Source organism: Octopus bimaculoides, chromosome 20, assembly GCF_046866305.1.
Source record: "Octopus bimaculoides isolate indiv1 chromosome 20, ASM4686630v1, whole genome shotgun sequence".
In the NCBI taxonomy this organism is placed as follows: Eukaryota; Metazoa; Mollusca; class Cephalopoda; order Octopoda; family Octopodidae; genus Octopus; species Octopus bimaculoides.
In genome coordinates this window covers 19,417,356-19,434,855 of record NC_142947.1, presented here as the reverse complement: position 1 = coordinate 19,434,855, position 17,500 = coordinate 19,417,356, and the positions used below count along the sequence as shown (strand labels likewise).

General features: G+C 36.5%; 2 long non-coding RNA genes across 7 annotated transcripts in view; one reads left to right on the top strand and one right to left on the bottom strand.

The window, feature by feature from the left end:
• LOC106868233 (uncharacterized) overlaps nt 1-17,500 on the top strand; it is a 469,773-nt gene that overhangs the window by 22,568 nt on the left and 429,705 nt on the right. For all 6 annotated transcript variants that reach the window (XR_016237542.1, XR_016237537.1, XR_016237536.1 and 3 more), the window contains exon 2: nt 4,478-4,528. This is a non-coding gene — a long non-coding RNA (uncharacterized LOC106868233). The remainder of the gene's footprint in view (nt 1-4,477; nt 4,529-17,500) is intronic.
• LOC149131612 (uncharacterized) overlaps nt 1-17,500 on the bottom strand; it is a 145,414-nt gene that overhangs the window by 38,408 nt on the left and 89,506 nt on the right. The window lies entirely within an intron of this gene.

The following is a 17,500-nucleotide window of genomic DNA, read 5'->3' as shown; positions in this document are numbered from 1 at the left end:
GACCTGTTGAGTGCCTATGCAGTAACCCTGCCGAGCTGATAGTCAATACAAAGACTACTTCTATCAGAGACTAGATTGGACACTGACTACCATACTCGAACAAGATAAAAATCATCCTAATGCGTAATTTTAATACAAGAGTGGGGAGAAATATAAAAATATGAAATCGAATGATAAGGAGCCATATTGAGAAAACTAACAGCAATGGCATTAGACTTCTTGTAGAGCACGACTCCACCATTAAGAACATCATCTTCCAGTAGATAAACAAAGATAAACAAACATAAGGCTTCATTGGTGTATCCAGATCCAAACACTGGTATATTGCTGACAACATGATCGTCAGTAAGATGTTTTTCTTATCAGTGCAATGGAGGGAGCAGATCATTAGATAGAAAATTGCATGCTAGCAACAAATGCCAGATTACAAGTGTATTCCTTACGACACTAAGTAGCTCAAAACATTGATTCCTGAGCTATCAGACAGAAAGCATCGTGAGCACTCGTTGCCTCGAAAGTGACATAAATAACACACTTCATTTTACTGTCGTTGAAACCATCGGTTGTATGAGAATTATAGCGCATTCGATAGGTTCCTGAATAACATGCATCTGGCTCACAGAGCAACTCTGAACAATTCCTCACTGCACATATTAAAAGTGTGTGACAAGCTCTTTGGAATTAAGCTTGTTCCAGAATTCGTACCCTGAAGAAAAATGGACGCTGTATTGCAAAAGGTCAAGAAACTGCATACAAACAAGCATGGAATACACAAATTCTATGATGCAGACCAGTCCTCAATTGTGGGAATCAAACTTAATTCGCACCTTTTTTTTCAACATGAGAAGGCTGTGAATCACCACCCAGCACAGATATGAACAAATTGAGCTATAATTAGCTGATAACAGTGCTCTGGTGGCATACACTCTGGAAGCACTGAGGCAAACATTTCAGCAGTAGTTACAGCTTTATAAAAGAATGTGCGTGGACAGTTAACGTCCAAACAACGTGGTTTAGTACTCAGTTGTACACTGTACCGCCCTTTTCCCTCTCTACCTTTACATTGCAACAGCCACAACTAGCTGCACTTCATAACTCAGATACCTTGGCAGTATCGTTTTCACAATAGACGAGGAAATTTTAAACAGCCTCTGACAGGCCTGTGTATCTATTAATATCTTAGAAATAGAAATTTTCTTAACAACTATCTCAGACTCCGTATTAAGGTCCAAGTCTACAGGGCATTCTGTATTTCAGCGTTCATATGTGTGCAAGATGAGGATTGCATAGAACTAAGACATTAAAATCCTGAAACTATTTAAATGATTACTATCTCCAGAATATCCAGATGGGCCCGGATCCATAGTAGACGACACTTGCCCGAGGTGTCATGCAGTAGAACTGAACCCGGAAGCATGTGGTTGGGAAGCAAACTTCTTACCACACGACCATAATATGCATATCTATATGTGAGTGTCTGTGCTGATTTGACTAAAAACCGCACTCACATAATCATATATAATATTACTCCTACTGAAGGCTTCTTTACTACAGGTTTTTTTTAAGTCAAATTCCGTAAATATTTGTAAAAAAATGCTCACATCAAGGTATACAACAACCAAATACATACATAGGCATCTATGTACGTACATACATTTTTCTACACAATACAGCTACGAAGATAAACAGCTGATTAATGAATGATATAACTCCAAATATTCAAATATTTTCAGCTCCATTTTTTTTCATCAAAAAGTTTCTTGACTCACTCAAAGACATCAATGAAGTTTCACTAAATTTTATATCTGAACGTATACACACATCAAGGTAAACAACAGCCAAATACATACACAGGCATTTATGTACATAAATACATTTTTCTACACAATACAGCTACGAAGATAAACAGCTGATTAATGAGTGATGTAACTCCAAATATCCAAATATTTTTAGCTTTTGAATAAGTAAAAATGAAATAAGATATCAACTTTAACGAATAAATTGCACTAATTGGCGATTAATCAACTGTTTCTTATATAACAGTTTTTTTATATAAAACAAAAAATGAGCGGTAGTTTTCGACTTTAGCGTGACTCACTTGATTAGACACTTCATGCCCATTGTTTGTTCTTTAATTTGGAAAGCGGAATTATAAACTCTTATATTCGGAAGAAAATGTTTAGAATCTGGAGGGTCTCCGAGCAGCAGGGACGTCAAAGGTTCGGCACCGACTTGTAAATGAGGCAAGTTATTTACTCCTCACGATAGGCTATGTTAAACTTCCAGCAAATGCCCGTTGTTAAAGTCAAGCATTTTTTCATTTCGATGCACAGCTTCCCAGATGCCTGAAGTAATTTCATATTGCAAATAAACATGTTTCTTACAGATTGCCTTCATGTCCATAGAAATGTTGTGTATGCTTTTTTGTATAGATTCTTCAGCCATCCAATCAATTAACGGCATTCTGAACGATTATTTTCCATATTTTCACATTTTAATGCCCGATATCTGCAAAAGAACATGTTCCTTTTTCAATACCAGCTCATTTTTGAGTTAACGTCTCGACTCCGTCAAATAATCCTCAATTGTAAGCATAGACAGAAGCGGAATTACACTGTTTTAGACTCCAGTCCTATCACGAAATTACACCGTCCAATGGACGGCGGGGGGTTGCTAGTATATATATATATATATATATATATATATATATGTGTGTGTGTGTGTGTGTGTGTGTGTGTGTGTGTTTGTGTGTGTGTGTGTGTGTGTATAATAAAACAGGTAAGTGAAAGTTTTTTCATAATATTTATTCTCCATTACACGTGTTTCATTTGCTAAAAGGAGTTATAAAGTTTATATGTTAGATATACATGTAAGGAATTTCCTATAAGAAATTCTTCAGACAGAAAAAGAAATTCCTTGCATATATACCTAACATGTGAAACTTTGAAATTCCATTAACAAATGAAACACGGATAATGGAGAATAAGTAATAGCAAAAAAATTTGCACTTTCCTATTTTGTTATACAGTAACTCTGCAAATGATATTTTCAAAATTCTCAATTCTGATATGTATTTTGACTAACATACAGCAATACCTGTGACCACATATTGGTTTGTATTAATGCAATAAGTAGATGAGATGCAACTGGAAATAGCTGAGATTTAGCCTACCCACCTATATTATACACACGCACACACACACACACACATATATATATATATGTATGTATATATATGTGTATGTGTGTATATATATGTGTGTATGCGTATATATATATATATGTATGTATATATATATATATATATATATATATATATATATATATATATATACACACATACATACATGTGTGTGTGTGTTGCAATTTATAGAAAAACAAAAGACGAAGAGAGGCATATAAACATCCAGCAGGTGTAATTGTTTGACGCTCGAGAAAATGAAAAAGTCTTTTACGTTTCGAGTCTACGCTCTTCAACAGAAAGGAATAAGAGAAAATAAACAGAGAGAGAATGAAGGCAAACTTGTAGATTTAGCGGTTAAGTATTGCAAATGATTAGAAAAAAGTTTGAAAGAAGAGTTTGAAAGAAAGGGAGATAATAAAGTGCTAGTGATCCCAAATGAATGTGCGCGTGCGTGTATGGGAATGTGTAAGTATGTGTGTGTGTGAATAGGGGCTAGTGACTGTGACGTGTGGGAATGTGTGTGTAAGTGTGTGCTCTGTAAGTGTGTGGCTGCTCATATAGTGGTATGTGTGGTGACGTCATTTAAAATTGTTAGTGGGTGTGTGGATAATGGTTTTTAGTGTGGGTGTTGGGAAGTGGTTAGTGCTAGTGTATGTGGAGTGGTGTGGAGTGGTGTGGATTGGGATATCAATGAATAGAGGTGGTAGGTAGGAGTGAAGAGAGAAGTAGGTGTTAGATGAAGGGAAGAGGGGAGTCAGGTGAAGAGATGAGGTGAGTTGAGCCCATTGGCGTAAAGGAGCAAAGAGAGATTTAATTCCTGTTCCCAGTGAAGGCGGGAGTCCGGATTGTCCCTTTGCAAAGACAGTCCGAACACAAAGAGATGTTGTAGTGAATGACCGGTAGAGCGGAAATGGCGCGAGACCGGGGTGTCATTACCGAGTATGATGATTCGGAGCTACTCCGCGAACCAGTCAGCCAAGCGGCGTCCATATATACATATATGTGCATGTGTGTGTGTATGTATGTATATATATATATATATATATATATATATATATGTATGTATGTGTGTGTGTGTGTGTGTGTGTGTGTGTGTGTGTGTGTGTGTGTGTGTGTATAGTATATATAAATATATATACTCATGCAAATGCATTTATATACGCATATAAATATATATATATATATAATATATATTCTACATAACATATATGTCATTTTTCCAAAGCGGTCCTTTCTATAGAGAATACATTTTGTATCTTCGAATCTTATGTGATGATGTTTTATTTTTTCCAGGTTGGCATAAAACAAAACAATGGGCATAACAGCTGTCACGTTAGACCACAGGTAAGTTGTTCTCTATAATTCATTTTCTTTAATTTCCCTCTATATTTTTTGACCTCCTAATCAGAACTTTTCTGTATTATTAATGACACGTCTTGAATGTTATTCTGCAAAATTGTGTCTTCATTTGATAAGCAAAAAACATAGTCATTTGTGAAGAAATAATTATATTCACCGTATCAAGAATTTAATGCATGGGTGGAGATGGAAGAATGTCTAAATGAGAAAGGTAGAGAAACGGAGCGATGCTTACGTCAAGCGAAAGGAAGCAATGTCGGTATTGATTTTTAAGGTAAAAATCAACAACAACTGCAATAACGGTGACGATAGCAACAACAATGAGACTAGAACGAAAAGTTTGTTTACGGCTATAACTTGTACTGAATAAGGTTAAACAGTCACTCGATCGTAATGAAGAATATGTTAAAAAATATAAATGCAAAATCATACGCCTGGCATTCATGAAACATCAACTCGCAGAGGTAGAAAGCACTTACACAACACACAGAAAGAAAAAAATGTTTACAAATGCATAAACACAAACAAAAAAGTACAATGTCTCAGTCCAGCAAAAATTGAAAAGTGCTTGCAGGAAGTTTGCTCTACTGTGGAATATAAACAAGAGACAAGCAATAGGGAACAGTTGTTGCTGTTTAGAACAGTGAAGCCGAATCTAGAAGTCTGACTACTACCAATTACTTGTTCCACTAGTTTGTCATGATACCACTATCCTTAGAAAGAGGGGTGATGGAAATACAGGTCACCAACGAGCTACCCAACAGTGAGCAATCCACTCTGGATTGCTATGATGGAGGAGCACGGAGAGGTTATAACACAGAAGTCCACTCCTTAGCAGAATAAAATGTGTATGACTGAAGTTCTAGGTGATTGTGGTACCTAATGACTTAGCTCACATCCCGGACCACTTCCAATTCGTAGAGTGTGAGCAAACGCCTAATGTAGTGGAAGGGAGAAAGCCAAAGTGTTGCATCTGTGACCGTTTCAACGTTTTCTGCCCTATAGGGGAAAATAGTCGAGTACCTAAGATCATCGCTTCTATCAACACCCTAAAGTCTATGACTAAATCAACTGCAGCAGTGACAGCAAGAAAATGAAGCATCAAAGGCTTTCCTGCACACATATGCAAACGATTCAAATGCAAGTCTTCCCACTGGTACCACCACAATGATCACCAATACCAACAACATCAACCAAAACAAGAACAACAGCGATAACAACATCAAGACCAACATGTTCAAATAAAACCTACTGATAAAACAAAGACTGTCACTCTCTACACCATCCAATCCTTAGAAGTAGAGGAGACGAGCAAAATGAAAACGTTTGACTGGAACGTTGTAGATAGTTCATCCACAAGGAAGGGATCGGACAGATAAAACTGCTGATTTGGCCCCGAAAACCAAAAGGGTCGACAGCACCAAGTCAAACAACACCCCAAAAGATACAGCCAAACAGTTAAACTAGCCGATAACAACAACAACGACAACAGCAACAACTACTATGGAATCGCAAACAACACCATCAGAAAAAGATTCTACAAGGAAAACTAGTGACCCGTCAACAACAACACCGAGAACAGGAAAGACAACACCAGGAACAAGAAAGACAACATCAGGAACAAGGAAGACAACATCAAGCAGAGCAAGAGACAGCAAAATCAGTGGCAACAAGTGTAGAAACACCGAGAAAAAAAACGCAGAAACAAGAGCTGAAAACTTCACAAACATAGCAGCGACAATAACAACTCACTACCGAACCTCTTAATTACACTTCTCCGAAAGCATAACGTGAAGTCACTGGAGTACATACATTCCACTAAAGACAGCATTTTTACCTCAGGCGAGGGCATCGCACAGATAACTATATTAAAAAAATCTAACAAAGAAAACTTTTAGTGAGAACCATACCAGAACTGTAACGCTCTCTCTCGAAGAGTTTGTTCCAAGTGACATAGAGAATGTTAAACATATATTAGACAGATTTTGGATGGCCTTTACAAAGGTCCCTAAAAACAAGATCAGGGTAAATGAAATTCTCCATTTTTCTTTTTGTATTCTTCTACTTAATGAATGTAAGGAGTATAAATATCATTGGCTTGTTGTCGGCAGAGAAGCAGGAAGACCTGTCAAAGGCCTCAGGTCACTGTGTCTCGATGTAGTAGCCATTAGCGATACCAAGATTTCTGGGGCGAAACCGCTCAACTTCTTCCTGGAAGACAATGAAGCTTACGCTTCTCTGTCGACCTAGATGGAATGGCTGAGCGGTGCTGTTTCGGAAACGCTCGCTTCTAAATATAAACACTGCTTTCTTAGACCAGGACTATAGATCAGTGGACCTGGCCACAAGCAGCAGGAAAGACGACAGTAGAACCATCAGAGTAGTGGCCGTTGCGCTCCAAAAGTAGCAAGTAGGACAAATTTGTTTAAATATCTTACTCATTAGCATAAGTAGGTGACTGGAATGATATCTTGGATACTCACAGCAAATGCGTTAAAGCAGCCGATTGAGAAGAGCAAAAGTCTTGTAAACCTACTCGGGTACTTCTAACTCTCTAACATATTTCACCTAGATTTCCCGAATACGCCAATGGCATAATAGCAGCGGGTCATTGACACAGGTATTTAGAAAGAATTTTCGTTAGATTAACAGAAAAAATAGCATAAGTTGTCCACAGTCTCTGGTAGCTGGACTACACGGATCACAAACTACAATCAACTTAGATCAGTCCAATACATAGGAACCAGGCAATAGAAGCTGATCCAGTACTTTCATATGCAGAAACATTTTAGAGACCTATTTACCGAACTAGCTAATCGGAAGTTGACGGGTGCAGTCATCAACAATAGTTGGTAGGTCTTGCGCTAAAGAGAAAAATAGAATAGCTTCGTCTCTAATTAGTTAAATTAATAACAAAATACAGAGAAAATATGCATATTAGGGTGGAGTGAAAATATAAAATTGTGAAAATTGAAAATTCCTGACAGCTAAACTGTTTCTATATTTAATTACTAGAAAAATGCTAAATTTTCGGTGAGATTAATCAAGGGCATTTACTCTCTCAAGCCCCCAAAACTCCGAAAATGGGGTATTTTTGTAAATTTTTTACAATAGCCGATTTTGGTGGGTTTGAGAGAGTAAATGCCCTTGACTGATCAAAGCAAAAATTTAGCATTTTCTAGTAATAATATATAGCAAGATTTTAGGCCTCAGGCATTTGTGTGTGCGGGTATATAGATAGTGTAATCTAGGGTGGAGTAAAAATAAAAAATTGTAGAAATTAAAAATGCCTGAGGCCTATAATCTTGCTATATATTATTACTAGAAAAACGCTAATTTTTTGCTTAGTCAAGAGCATTTACTTCCTCGAACTCCCCAAACTCTGTTATTGTAAAAATTTACAGAAATCCCCCATTTTCGAAGTTTAGGGAGCTTGAGGGAGTAAATACCGTTAGTTGATCTCAGTGAAAATTTAGCATTTTTCTAGTAATCAAATATAGCAACATTTTAGCCCTCAGGCATTTTCAATTTCTACAATTTTTATTTTCACTCCACCCTAATGTATATGTATGTTTTATGTATGTATGTGTGTCTGTATGAATATATGACTGTATGTATGTATGTATGTATGTATGTATGTATGTATGTATGTATGTATGATGTATGTATGTATGTATGTATGATGTATGTATGTATGTATGTATGATGTATGTATCTATGTATGTATGATGTATGTATGTATGTGCGCGGGTCATGTGAGCATAAAAATCAAATTAAATTAAATAATTAGTGAAAAATGCAAAAACAGGACCATCGAAATTTTCGAAGATGGAACGAGTATTCATCCCAAAACCTAAATACGGTATAGTAAAAGTACCCAAAACAGTCCCCTCTGTAGGGGTCTAGCATGGCCGCATGTGAGTTTTGGCCACTCTATACAATAGCCAAATTGATTGTTCACTTTCTTGAACATAACATGCCTTCAAAATGTTTACCCACCCCGATAGCGACTGCCCCGTGTGGTCTGCATACAGTGCACACCCCTCGCTACACCACTGCCTCGCCGTCTCATAATATCCCAAATAAATACACCCACAAATAAAAGAGCCAAATAAAGGCACCAAAAGAATTACAGTATTATGTCACCATAAGAAGTACTATATACATTTTGGAAAAAACAAACAAAATAGTTATTATTCAGTCCGAGATGTAGAAAGAATAGTAGAAAGAATCGAAATTATGTTAGATAAGGTATACAAAAACCCCAAAATAAAGTTACATATGATACTAGCACAATTATTTTTTAAAAAAACCTACTAGTAACTTGCACAACGGAAATACCTCTTCACTATCCAAAAGGCAAACTACATAAACAAAAGATGGAGTAGCAATAGGTTCTCTCCTACAATCCACTTTCTACTTAGCTACAATGAAAACAAAAACATGCCTAGCCTCAAGTATTTAAATATATACTAAATACGTAGGTGATATATTAGTTGTGATAGACACATCAGAACCAAAATTTAACAGCTAAAACATTACCACTAGGACTTCATTTCTAGAAATAAGCTTTCTGATTAAAACAATAGACACGTTACTTAAATTTAAATAAAAATAACAAACATTGCACATCCCTAAATGGATCCAGCGAATGCTTACATAATCAAAAAAATATCAGTGGTAGAAGCACTACTTAAGAGAGCATTTAGATCCTCTTCCACAAATAAACATTAGAAATAGAAAACCCCCCAAAAAATAAAATAAGACAAACCCTAATTAACAACGGATATTCAAACACACTAGAAGGCAAGAAACTGATGTATATAGACAGAAATACAATTCAAGAAATACATTAGACACTAGACGCTTTAGACACATTTAGACTCTACACACATTGCACACAGCGTGCTATAATCAGATGTATACCAGGTAGGCCAGAGAAAAACACATAATCAAAACTCTCGTAAAACGTAATGCAAAATTAGTCATACCAAACCATAAATTGACTCTAGTATTATACACGGGTTAATAAATTTGACTGGAAAAATTGAAGTTGAAAACGCCACAACTCTGACTCTGTGTGTGTGTGTGTGTGTGTGTGTGTGTGTGTGTGTGTGTGTGTGTGTGTGTGTGTGTGTGTGTGTGTGTGTGTGTGTGTGTGTGTGTGTGTGTGTGTGTGCGCATGTATATGTGTGTGTTTGCATGTGAGTTAGGAAATACTATTTGTATTTCTTTATAGGCTCAAATACATACATGCAGACATACATGCGTTCTCACACGGCTGAATTATCGTTAAGGAAAAATATGCACCTTCTTAGGATACCAAAAAAAAAGAAAAAAAGGTGCTGCAGAGAGAACGCAATGCATATCATATATGGCTCATTTAATACTGGTTTCAAAATATTTGCTGATCCCTTAATTATGTTTATAAATATATATATATAAATATATATGTATATATATATATATATATATATATGTATATATATATATATATATATATATATATATGTGTGTGTATATATATATATATATATATATATATATATATATATATATATATATATATATATATATATATATATATATATATATATATATATATATATATATATATATATATATATATAGATATATGTATACACATACATATATATATGTATATATATGTGCATATATATATATATACATACATATATATATGTATATATATGTGCATATATATATACATATATATATATATATATATATATATATATATATATATATATATATATATATATATATATATATGTATATATATATATACGAGAGTGTAACAGACTGACATCGAAGGAGAGCAATAAAATGATACAAACGGAGACAACGGAGTGGTGAAAGTGTGGGTGAGATGAGGGCGGCAAGAAGAATATAATAAGCAGATAAGTTTATGAACAGATGGAGATGGAAGACGAAAAGCCAGAACTGCAGTCACGCATGAAAGAACAGGCGGGAAAAGCAGACAAAAAGCAAATGCAAATATGAAAATACAGAGAGGGAAAGTGTAAGAGGGAGGAGGAGACAAAGAAAATGCAGCCGCAATCTTTTAACGTTTTCAGACTAACCATAAACAATGTCTGTTGTTATACAAGGACGTAAAATTCGACTGTTGCAAGTCCGGCATATTAAGTATTTGTGTTTAAGATTGTGTATTCACAATCTTAAATTGAAAATGTCTGTGTGGTAATTCTCACTAGCAATTTATATAACTTTGATTGTGCGATTAAGACGAGACAGAGAAAAAAAAAGCTGAGTATGAGAGAAGCACATAGATATAGAGAGTGTATATATATGTGTGCATGTATACACGTTTATATATATATTTGAACATAACACCCTCTCCTGTCCACACAATCACACATAGATATAGAGAGTGTATATATATGTGTGCATGTATACACGTTTATATATATATTTGAATATAACACCCTCTCCTGTCCACACAATCACACGCTCATGGATTATTATCATCATCATCATCATCATCATCATCATCATTATTATTATTATTATTATCATTATTATTATTCAGGTCACTGCTTGGAATCGAACTCGGAATCTTGGGGTTAGTAGCCCATGGGCATATGGCGTAGTGGTTAAGAGTGCGGGCTACTAAGCCCAAGATTCCGAGTTCGATTCCAAGCAGTGACCTGAATAATAATAATAATAATAATAATAATGATAATGATAATAATAATAATAATAATAATAATAATAATAATAATAATAACAATAATAATAATGATAATTATAATAATAATAATGATGATAATAATAATGATGATATTAATAGTAATAATAATAATAATAACTACAACAACAACAACAACAACAACATCGAAAAATACCTTAGGAATGAGAACCCAGGTTCGAAAGTTCCCCAAGTCACCTGATGAAGGCTGGAGGGTATATCAGCCGAAACGTTGTGTTAACAACAAACAAGATGAGGATAAATATTCGTCAAATGTAAATAATGTATATTTTACTTTACTGAAAATTACTAAATTTAAACGTCAACGTTTTTCTAGATGCAATACGATCATGGCTGACATGAATAAGAACTCCAATACTGACATGTACATTTTCTACCACAGAAGTGAGCTATCTTAGAAAATGTATGTACTTATGAACTCGTGGTTCAAAAAATAATGGGGCACATCTCTCTCAGACCTAAGCCACCACACATTCAAACAGTTGCGGCAACAGATATCTTTCTATGTCCGAAATTTGGCCGTTACAGATAACAATCGATATTCTGATAATGCTAGTCACCTTTCCATCTATACTCGAAACCAACCAAAAGTTTCCATAGAGACCAATAGCAATGTAAAAAAAAAAAAACTGGTACCGCCAGCGCCGCCATCACACTGATCGGTATCTCTGCCTACTGATCCGACAGAGATGGCTTTAAAATACACACAGCAGCAAAACATTTTACAACCATTGTTTGTAAACACTTTTTCCAGTGTCACTTAGCTGTCATTAAGGAACAGAATTTGTTGCATGTGAGTGGAAGAAAAAGACAAGTCCCTCACATGGTAACAGTTATTGCTGGAGACTGTGTTGTTGGCACTCCGTCGCTTACGACGTCGAGGGTTCCAGTTGATCCGATCAACGGAACAGCCTGCTCGTGAAATTAACGTGCAAGTGGCTGAGCACTCCACAGACACGTGTACCCTTAACGTAGTTCTCGGGAATATTCAGCGTGACACAGTGTGACAAGGCTGGCTCCTTTGAATTACAGGCACAACAGAAACAGGAAGAAAGAGTGAGAGAAAGTTGTGGTGAAAGAGTACAGCAGGGTTCGCCACTATCCCCTGACGGAGGCTCGTGGAGCTTTTAGGTGTTTTCGCTCAATAAACACTCAGAACGCTCGGTCTGGGAATCGAAACCGCGATCCTATGACCGCGAGTTCGCTGCCCTAACCATTGGGCCATTGCGCCTCCACCTGGAGACTGTATATAAAAATGTGAAAACACATATTGGTGGGATTATTATCTTCATTCAGCAGCTGTTATTCTGGTAAAACACGAAGGTAATATTTGCAGGGCATATGGAAATGAAGTAACCCATCCTAAGTAACCCTGATAGATAACAATACTGGGCGAAAACAAAATATTTACACTGCAGAATGGATCAGTTAAATGTTATTATGAAGTGTAGGTGACGTAGCACACGAGAACGTCTCCTGCGAAAATTAAGAAAAATATACGGAGCTCCTACTCTAAATCTTGAGGAAAAATTAACAGCCCAGAAAGATAAACTAGTGATCCTGAGGGAAAAACACAAATTCCGAAAAAAAGTATTACAACGAACTACTAAAACCATATGTTGGCGTTTGAATTACAGAGAAGAAGAGACTTAAGATGAGTACAAATAGCCTTCAAGTGCCGTATGATATCACTCACACAGCACCGGCTAAACAATAACAGCAAAAATAAATACATCAGCCATGTAAAAAGTAAGCAATTAACATTCTACAGATCGGTAGAAACACTTACTTGCCTGTGTCTTCATGTATGAATCCAAAAGTTGAAGACTAGTCTATCTCAGCGAACTGCAACAGAAAAGATTCTGCATGCCACAAAAAGGATATACATGGATATATTTCTCATAACATTGAAGAGGCTAATAATCCTTTCTGCTATAAGCACAAAGCCTGAAATTTGATGGAAGTGGGATAATTGATTACAACGACCTAGCTCTCAAGTGGTACTTATTTTATCGACCCCGAAAGGATGAAAGGCAAACTCGAGCTCAGTGGAATTTGAACATACAACGTAAAGCCGGAAGAAATGCCGCAAAGCATTTTTTTCCGGCGTACTAATGATTCTGTCTGTATAGCACCGTTGAAGAGGCTATTAAAATTGGTTTCCAATTTTGGCACGAGGCCAGACATTTCAGAGGAGGAGTAAATCGATTACATCGACTACAGTGCTCCGAAAGGTTGAAAGGTAAAAGTCGACCTGGGCAGAATTTGAACTTAGAACATAAAGATTGACGAAATACCGCTAAGCATTTTGCCTTGCGTGCTAACGCTTCTGCCAGCTCACCGCCTTTCAAGAGACTAATAATATTGATTTCAAATTTTGTAACAAGGCCAGCAACTTCAGGGCAGTGGGAAGCCGTTTGCATCGACCCCAGTGCTCACCTGGTACTTACTTTATCGAGCAAGGAAGGATAAAAGCAAAGTCGACTTAGGCGGAATTTGAACAAAGAGGTAAATAATATTGGTTTCACATTTTGGCACAAGGCCAGAAATTTCGAGGGCGGGGTAAGTCGATTACTTCGAGCCCAATGTTCAACTAGTATTTATTTTATCGACCCCGAAAGGATGAAAGATAAAGTCGACCTCGGCTGAATTTGAACTCAGAACGTAAAGACTAACGAAATGCTACTAAGCATTTCGTCCCGCATGTTAATGATTCTGCCAGCTCGCCACCTAAAGAGGCAAATAATATTAACATGAAGCGTAGCCTCCCTTGAATTCATGACCGTTACATCATGTCACATTTCGAAGGTTACGCTTTTGCAATCCGGTAGTATAACTACGAAATTTCTAATGAACTAACGAGACAGTGGAGCTCTTACTCTCCGAAGACATAGTCGTAAATCTCAAGTGTATAACTTTTCTGAGGAGGATATAGCAAACATAATCAGTAGCTGTCTAAAAATGTCTTTGTGTCACTACTTCTACTGCGACATGATCATGAGGTTGTTTTTAAAGTAATATCCAAAGTCATTTGCAGACTAGACTACCTTGGAATAAATATAAACATCTCTGCTATTGAATACATACCTACAAGGAATATTGGAGTAAGATTTCCTTCAAAACAAGTGCAAACATCACTAACAAGTGCAAACATACCTAATATAGGCTTACTCGATAAAAAGAAGGAAAGTTCATGTATTGTTTATAGAGGTTAGCTACCCTGAAGATGTGAATATATTTTCCATCTCTCAGGAGGGAAGAGAACGACATAAAACTATGAACGGCTGCTTCAAAACCGACAACTTCTCTATCGTGATTATAAATTCACATTTATATAATTAAACAATGGTGCACATAGTTATGCTAGTAAATATCTGAAGGACAATCTGGAAAAGCTCGGATTCTCAAGCAAAGACTGAGACTAGTGAACATGCATTTTACTGATACAATCTATAAATGGAACAATAAAAATACACAAGGCGCTTTCTAAGGTTAGAGATGTAATATTTTTATCGTTTATTGTTATCCAAATTTCAGCAGTGGATACCCTGTTTCTTTCTCAGAAAACAGTTACCTCCTTCAACAAAGAATTCTAATAATTAAATAAAAAGGGAAGATTATGCATACATATATATAGCATACATATACATATTTATATCACACATATATACACACACAGATACACACATACACACACAAACACGCACACAGACACATATACGATGTATGTGCCTATTCACAGATATACTTTAGATCATAATATGTCTATTTTCGCTACCTTCACTCATTTTACACACACACACACACAAACAAACAAACAAACAAACACACACACACACACACACATACATTATACATGCACCACAAAGAAAAGCTATGTTCTGTTGTCGAAATCCAACTGCCCTCTGGACATGAATGTGGTGAGAAAAAATACAAGAGAAAGAGGACATCTATTGATAGGGAGTTTGCAAATCCTGAACCCAAGATACGCTTTCAGTTTCATGCCCACTATCATTGGAGCAACAGGACACATACCAACCCGTCTGGAGCAAAGTATGGCTGAACTTGGGGTCTTGGGGAGAGAATGCAAATCCTTAATCTATATGCTACAGGACTTTCATAAGATTTAAAGGATGATGATTAAAACAAGATACTTTCCTTCACAACCCTGCTACCAAGTAGGTGTCCGATCAAAATTTACTTAGAATTAAAAAGATAAAGAGAATAACATACATACATACATACATACATAAAGGTATGGAACTGTAAAGATATGTAAAACTTACCAAAAATTTAGCACATATATACATATGCATGCATCTAGACATGAAAATATATACATAAAGACGCATCCATAAAACAAACATACAAATCTGCGCATACACTAACACCAAATACTGCACACACACACACACACATATGCACAAATACCTAGATGATGTTGATAAAAGTTCCAATGAAGGAACCTTGGATCTATGTTAGAGTCCGGCTCTTTCTCTATGGACAAGAAAGACAGAAATGAAACTGATTGATAACATACATATATAAAAGGCAATATAAAATGCAGTGCGACTTTGTGCCGACCTGCTGTGTGGCATCGGAAGGGATGTTGTCTTGAATGCGTCTGTCTGTAGCAGCAGCAGGCAGTGAAACAGATGTGACTGAAGTGCTCAATTGTGGTTCTCACCCGAGCTTTGTTGAGAGGTAGTTGTCTGGAGAGCCATTATTATTTAGTTCTGAAATTTCTCCGTGACAACGACGAAAATGTTATGGCATGCCAAAGCCAGGTTACTTACACAATTTGAGATCGACTTCATTAAACGTGCGTTTTAAAGGATGCTCAAAATGAAGCTTAATATTTAAAGTATATTGTGCATCAAATGAGCGAACGTAGCGAAAATAGACATATTATCATGTGAAGCATATCTATGAATAGACACACAGAGCGTATGTGTGTCTGTATGCGTGTTTGTGTGTGTATGTATGTGTATATATGTGATATAAATATGTATATATATATGCCACATATATATATATGCTATATATTTTCTTCTTTAATTCTTTTACTTGTATCAGTCATTTGACTGCGGCCATGCTGGAGCACAGCCTTTAGTCGAACAAATCGACCCCAGGACTTATTCTTTGTAAGCCTTTGTTATTCCATCGGTCTGTTTTGCCGAACCGCTAAGTTACGGGGACGTAAACACACCAACATCGGTTGTCAAGCGATAGTGGGGGAACAAACACAAACCCACAAATACACACACACATATATACATATATATATATATATATATATATATATATATACACGACGTGATTCTTTCAGTTTCCGCCTACCAAATCCACTCACAAGGCCTTGGTCGACCCGAGGCTACAGTAAAAGACACTTACCCAAGGTGCCACGCAGTGGAACTGAACCCGAACCATGCGGTTGGCAATAAAGCTACTTACCAGACAACCACTCTTGCGCCTATAGCTACTGACCACACATCCATTCCTGCTCCTATATGTGTGTGCGCGCGTGTGCGCGTGTGTGTGTGTGTGTGTGTGTGTGCGTGCGTGTGTTTGTGTGTGTCCCTCTACCATTGCCTGACAGCAAATGTTGGTATGTTTATGTCCCCATAACTTAGCGGTTCGGCAAAAGACACCGATAGAATAAGTACTAGGCTTACAAAGAATTAAGTCCTGAGGTCGATTTACTCGACGGGTTCCTACCCCGGTACTCGAAACTCGGAGTTTTATCATGGCTACCGGATAAGTGTCACATATTTTTACAGATAGCTAGATAGATAGATAGATAGATAGATAGATAGATAGATAGATAGATAGATATAGTGCGAGAGAGTTAGGGGTTGAGGATTCAACCCACTAAGGTATAGTATCTATCCAATATACTGCTGGGAGGGTACCCAATTATTGTTACACTAGTAACGGGATACACTGTCTGCAAGTTGCAAGTCGTTGGGTTCAGCATATTATCCTCCATTTTCTAATTGATATATATATATACATATATACATATATATATATATATTTGTATATATAGCTGAACAGTGGTTTTAAAGATATAAGGCATTAGGGAAGTTATTTACCTGCGAAAATATAGTAGCAAGAGTGGGTAAAGGTAAATGTTATTTCAGAGGAGAGAAATTACTTCGTGTATTGACGAACTTACGCGCACGCGCGTGCGTGCGAATGCGTAC